At 31.6% G+C, this 6,756-nt stretch overlaps 1 non-coding gene across 1 annotated transcript; it reads left to right on the top strand.

Moving 5' to 3' along the window:
• The first annotated feature begins 688 nt into the window (after nucleotides 1-688).
• Nucleotides 689-761, top strand: TRNAG-ACC (transfer RNA glycine (anticodon ACC)). The gene has a single exon. It is a non-coding gene; the product is annotated as a tRNA-Gly (tRNA).
• The last annotated feature ends 5,995 nt before the right edge of the window (nucleotides 762-6,756 follow it).

Genomic DNA, 6,756 nt, shown 5'->3' with positions numbered 1-6,756 from the left:
ACGTTGTGAAATTCTAGTTTATGAATTGGAGTTCATTACTGTGGCGATTTCAGTGTCCTTTCTAAGTGTCCTTTATCTCTTCACAAAAAGTGTACACAATACTGGACTTTCATTTGATCTTACTGTTCATATTTTATTCTCTTTTAAACTGTGTTACTTACATAAATCATTCCCCTTAGATTGGATATTAGTAATTTCGTATAAGACAGGAACCATTTTATGAGCAATTCAATCTTGTTGTTGCAAGGTTAAAAAAGGCAGGTGTCTTAGAAGTCTGTCTGAACTAATTTAAATGATCTCATTTCAAGTGTGACCCAATCAAGGCTCTTCTATGCTACTAGGTATCAAAATTCCAATGCTTAATATTTGTTCAGAAAATATAAAAATACTGTTTTCTTAGGTTCTTGCAGTCAAATGTGCATCTATTATCCTTGGTATCTCTACCTATTGATGTAAATTGGCATGCTTTAATGAAAAAGATAAAAATTCTAAACACAGTAGCTACAACATTATAAAAAGGTAAAAATATAGAATATATTTACAACAAATATAGAAATAAGAGGAAAACTTGGTAACAATAATTATAAAGTTTGAAGTCAAAAGATAATTGACTTAAGCCAAAAATACTTCTTAATAGTTTGATGATATTGTACAATTATTAATAGTTTTTAAAGCAATTCTTGGGAATTCCCTGGTGGTCCAGTGGTTAGGACTCCACACTACCACTGTTGAAGGCCCAGGTTCAATCCCTGGTAGGGGAACTAAATTCCCACAAGCTGTGTAGAGTGGCCAAATAAATAAAACTGTTATCTTAAAAAATAATAATAAAATAAAGCAATTCTTTCTTCATCTGTAAAATAGGTCTAATAGTAGCTACCATATAGGCTTTGTTTAGCAAGAAACACCTGCTTGCCCCTCCAGGGAAGAAATTCCACTGCATAGAGGAAAACAAAGGGCATGACAATGCCTGCTACCAGGAGCAGCAGTCCAAGGATGTCAACACACTGCAAGCGTCAGAGTTGTCAAGAAAGACATAAATGCAGACACTGGAAAGCATAACACTTTACTCATGTAGAGAAGGGACAGAGCAAGATCAGCTTCAATAGTGAGTGTCAGTAGCCTATGGTCAGTGGGTCTCACCCAGCAAATGACACAGAGATGGTCTGCATGGACCTCTTATGTGCTGGAGGCAAAGGATGTTTTCCCTCCTCTCTGGGAACAGATAGAGCAGTGGAGTTGGCCAGGTACCATGTGATGCACTTACCTTAAGCAGAACAAAGAAGTATACATCAAACCCAGAACTGGAAAAGATATTCTCAAACAAGGGTATGTGATTTGTACAAGCTGTGAGGGCTCCTTATCTCCATGTAAAAAATGTTCCAGGCTTAAGATAGCTCTTACACAACCCTACAAGGGTGGGCAGGCTGTGCAAGTCTGCTTTTTCCAATAGGTTTCATTTGAATATTAATTAAAATAATGTATGAGATAGTTAAAATATGTTAATAAATGGATAAACATATCATATTCCTGCATATGAAAAAAATATATGTTGTACACATGCCTGAATTAATTTATAGTTCATGGAATTTAAAATAAAATACTAGTAGGATTTCTTTTGTAACTTGGAAAAATGCTCTTAAAATTATATTACTAAAAGAAATGCCAAAGATATTATAACATATTTCTAAAAGAAAAAAAAAAAAGACTGGTCATGACAAAGCAACATCAGTAATAGCTTAATAATAATGAAAACAATTAAATGAATCAGTTTCTGCAGGAATGAAATATATGTATGAATAAAAAAGACAGAATCAAATATTACTAAGAGAATAGAAGTTTCATTCAATGAATAAATATTCAGTCAATTTAAAACCTGATTTCATACATTATATCAAAGTAAATTTGAGATTTATCAGTTAGTCTAGTGAAAGTTTTTAAAAGATTTAAAACTTTAAAAATTGAATTAGACATATCAAATTTAGTAGGTGGGCATAACATTATAACCTAAAAGTTTTTGAATATCAATAATATAAATAAAATGTTTTAAATGGGAAAAAGTAAATATTGTATACAATCAAAATTTATTAAAATTAGCTCTATGCTGACAAGTATATATGAGAAACAAAGAGAAATACCAAATGAATAGAAAATTAAACTAAAACAATCTATAGCACAAAGACAGAAAAGAATAACTCACAATAAAGAGCAGAATACAGTTGACTTTTGAACAACATGGGTGTGAAGTGCAAGGGTCTACTCACCAGTGGATTCTTTTCAGTAAACATAGTACTATGTTTACGACCCACAATAGGTGGAATCCATGTGTACTGAATCCGCTGATAAGAGAGCTGATTATGGGGCTTGAACAACTAGCGATTTTGGCAAACCAGGTGGGTCCTGAAACAAATCCCCAGCAGATTCTGAGGGACTTTATCAAAATTTGAAAATTATTTAACTTGAAAATTAATAAGTGTAACTAGCATTGAGTGCTTTTTTAATGCTTAGTTTAATGCAAATGACTTAGCAGGATTGATCTTAATTATCAGAAAAACATAGTATGTTATTGTCTACTGTTTAAGAAAACAACATCTCAAAAAAGAATGTAGTGAAGCTATGGTCATTGTAAATTGACCTTGCAAGAAATAATGCTAAACACAGAATCAACTACTGAAAGAGCTGTTTTTCATAGAACTAAGTTTTCACAGTATATCTTTGTGGTAAAGAGCATGAGCTCTGATGTCTGATTGCCTGATATTGTATCTGAGTTTGCCGTACTTTTGTTCTATGATCACAAGAGATATAACCTCTCTGTGTCTCTGTCCTCATATCAATTAAGTGGGAACAGTAAGACTATCTACCTTGTAGGGTTCATGTGATAATAAATAAATCAAAACACATGAAGTTCTAACACCATGCCAGGCATGACATAAGTCCCAACTAGTTCTTTTCTGTGTGTAAAACAGAGAAAGAACTAAAATATGAATGGCACACATGTATTTAACAGAAACATTATTAATTTTATAATTAAAGCACATACATATATAAAAGTATACAATTAAAATTTATACATGCAACTATATACTAAATAATTTACTTTAGTTCAAGAAATTAAAACTATTTCATCAAGTTGTAGTTAATTTCTTATTTATATATTTGAAAGAAAAAAGAAAAACAATTAGGAACTTACATCACAGTCCTCAAAAAAAGAGCCATTGATAATAATTTTGTTTTTAAAACACTCTGGTTACTTTTTGTTAATTCTGTTGTATAATTCAGAATCTCTGATTATCCAACTGGGCATCCAATAATACAATTCAATTTAATTCTGACACCAATTCCTGAAGTTAGTGTCAGACTCCATGGTAAAGAGTTCATGGACTGTAAATATTAACATTGTTAAAATATCCATACTACCCAAAACAATCTACAGATTCAACATAATCACTATCAAAATTCCAATGGCATTTTTCACAGAAGCAGAAAAAATGATCCTAAAATTTGTATGAAACCACAAAAGACCCTCAATAACCAAAGCAATCTTGAGAAAGAGCAAAGGAAGAGGCATTTCACCTTCTGAATTCAAACTATATTATGAAGCTCTAGTAATCAAAACAGTATGGTACTGGCAAAAAACAGGCACACAGACCAATGAAACAAGATCAAGAGCCCAGAAATAAACCCACATATATAGTCAACTGATATTTGACAAGGGAGTCAAGAATATACAATGTGGAAAGGATAATCTCTTCAGTAAATGATATTGGGAAAACAGAATAACCATATGCAAAAGAATGAAATGACACCTATCTTATGCCACTCACAAAAATCAACTTGAAGTGGATTAAAACTTAACGATAAGACCTGAACCCATAAAACTCATGGAAGAAGACACAGGGAAAAAGTTCTTTGACATTGGTCTTCACAATGGCTTTTGGATTTGACACCAAAAGAACAAGCAACAAATGCAAAAATAAGTGGGACTACATCAAGCTAAAAGGCTTCTGTACAGCAAGAGAAACAATCAATAAAATGAAGAGGAAACCTACAGAATGGGAGCTGACATTGGCAAACTATATATCTGATGTGGGGTTAATGTCCAAAATATACTAGAAACTCAATAGTAAATAAAATAAAATAAAATAAAAATAACCCAATTTTTAAAAATGGGCAAATGAACTGAATAAACACTTTTCCAAAAAAATATATGTAAATTGTCGACAGGTATATAAAAAATTCTGAACAACACTAATCATTAGGGAAATGAAAAGCAAAACCACAATGAAATATCACCTCACACATGTTGGAATGACTGTTATCAAAAAGATAAGCAATAACAAGGGATGAAGAGGATTTGGAGAAAATGGAATGCTTGTACACACAATTGATGAGAATATAAATTTGCACAGTCACTAAGAAAAGCTATGAAGATTCCTTAAAAAAAAAAAAAAAGAACACCATGTGATCCAGCAATCCCACCTGTGAGTATACATCCTAAGGAAATGAGATCAGTGTCTCAAAAAGATATCTGCACTCCCATGTTCATAGCAGCATTATTCACAATAGTCAAGATATGGAAACAACTTAGTTGCCCACTGATGGATGAATGGATAAGAAAATGTGGTGTGTATATAGTGGAACGCTATTGAGCCATTTAAAAAAAAAGGAATCCTGTCATTTGCAAACACATGGATGAACCTGGAGGATATTGTGCTAAGTGAAATAAGCCAGACATAGAAAAATAGTGCATTGATTAACTTATATGTGAAATCTAAAAAAGTTGAACTCCTAGAAAGAGATTAGACTGGTGGTTGTCAGGGGCTAGGAGAAAAGGAGAAGATAGGGAGCTCTTGGTCGTAGGGTACAATCTTTCAGTTATAAGATGAATAATTTCTGGGAATCTGATGTACAGCATGGACACTATAATTAACAATACTGTATTTTATACTTTAAATTTGCTAAGAGAGTAGATCTTATGTGTTCTCAACACATGCAAACACACACACAGAGATCCTGGAAATGTTAGCTTGATTGTGGTAATCATTTTATAATGTATACATATATCAAACCATCACATTGTATACCTTTAATAAACTCAATTTTTATTTGAAAATTATACCTTGGTGAAACTGAAAAAAAATCGAGGGAAAATAAGATATTTATTCTCACTATGTATAGTCAACATTTGACTGGATTTACTATTCAGTAAAATAATACAAAAAGAAAGAAACTAAAGGGAAAAGAAAGAAAGGGGAAGGGAAGAAAAGGGGATGGAATGAAAAGAAAATAAAACCAAAAAAGTATATATATGGGAAGGAAAAATGTAAAAATTAGTTTATTTGTAAAAGACACCTTCAACTATCTTAAAAATCTTTTAAAATTTTCAAAATTGCTTTAGAAAAAAGTGAATTATCAAGATCACAAGATGCAAGATCAATATACAAAATTCAAGTGTAGTTTAATACAGCTCAAAAAACAAATTAAAAAGTTAAGTTTAAAAATATAATTTAAAATTAGCATTAAAATATGTGGCCTTAAATTTAACAAACTATATACAAGTACTATACATTGAAAGTTACAAAGCATTGTCTAGAGTAATTAAGAAAGGCTTTAGTAAATGTATAAATGTCCTCTTTTCATAGATCAGAAAACAAAAAGATAAAAATGTCACTCGTTGAATTCATCTATACATTCAGTGTAATCCCAATCAAAATACTTTGTCAAAATTAACAAACTTTTTCTAAAATTCATAATGTGTATTTATTCTGATGTCCATATATATTATATATATATATATATATATATATATATATATAATATATATGGACATCAGAATATATAGTTGCCTACCTCTGGGAATACTGTAGATTTGCTGGAAAGGGGCAAAAGGGACATTCTGGGGTGATATAAATATTTTATATGTTAAATGTGATAGTGTTTACATGAAGGTATAAATTTCTCAAAATCTGTTGAAGTGTACACTTAAAATAACTACATATCACCTCAATACGGTTTTATTTTTCTTTTCTAATTAAAAAAAATTATAAGAATTCCTACAAATTACATGTAAAAAGTTAAGTTCAATATTAATGAGGTTGAATGGGAGATAAGTACTTTCTTCTGATATTTTTCAATGAGATGTTCATGTGTATTTAAATGGTGAATTTTAAATTTTATTTTCAAAGTAGTTAGCCTAAGTAATAATAGGAACATGGGTTAAGAAAGAAGAGAAAAGACAGGAGAGGAGCAAAGGTGGAGAAAGAAGACATAACTGGGAGCTGAGCAAGGATGCAGTAGGCTGTGACTTGTAGTTGAAGGTGACCAATGACTGTGGGGTGTCAGAATCTTAAGTTCAAGGGTGCCTAGCTTTCTACTAGAAATATCTGTGCACTACCATACATACTTCAATCCTGATGTGACAATCCCCATTACAGTTATTACATACCAAAATATTTTGTAAGAGTTTTGGTATTCAGAAAAGCAGGAAGCAAGAATAACTGCTGAGCTCCAAATCTGGATCAGTGAGAAACAAGAGAAAAGAGCAAAGGGATTTGTAATTCAAGAGAAGATAAGATTTCAGCAAAAAGAAGAAAATCAAGGCTCAAAATCACCCTGAAAACATACACAATCAGAAAGTTGTAAAAATTGTGAGGGCTTGTCTCATGAACTGAACCAATATATTTAAAACTCAAAAGTTAGAACAACCACAGCAGGTGACTTAGAAATTTTTGTTCCTCTTTCTCTCTAAAGAGAAAGAGG

Source organism: Balaenoptera acutorostrata, chromosome 4 (assembly GCF_949987535.1).
Source record: "Balaenoptera acutorostrata chromosome 4, mBalAcu1.1, whole genome shotgun sequence".
Taxonomy (NCBI): domain Eukaryota; kingdom Metazoa; phylum Chordata; class Mammalia; order Artiodactyla; family Balaenopteridae; genus Balaenoptera; species Balaenoptera acutorostrata.
The sequence above is the reverse complement of the archived record's forward strand: the minus strand, read 5'-3'. Positions and strand labels throughout refer to the sequence as shown.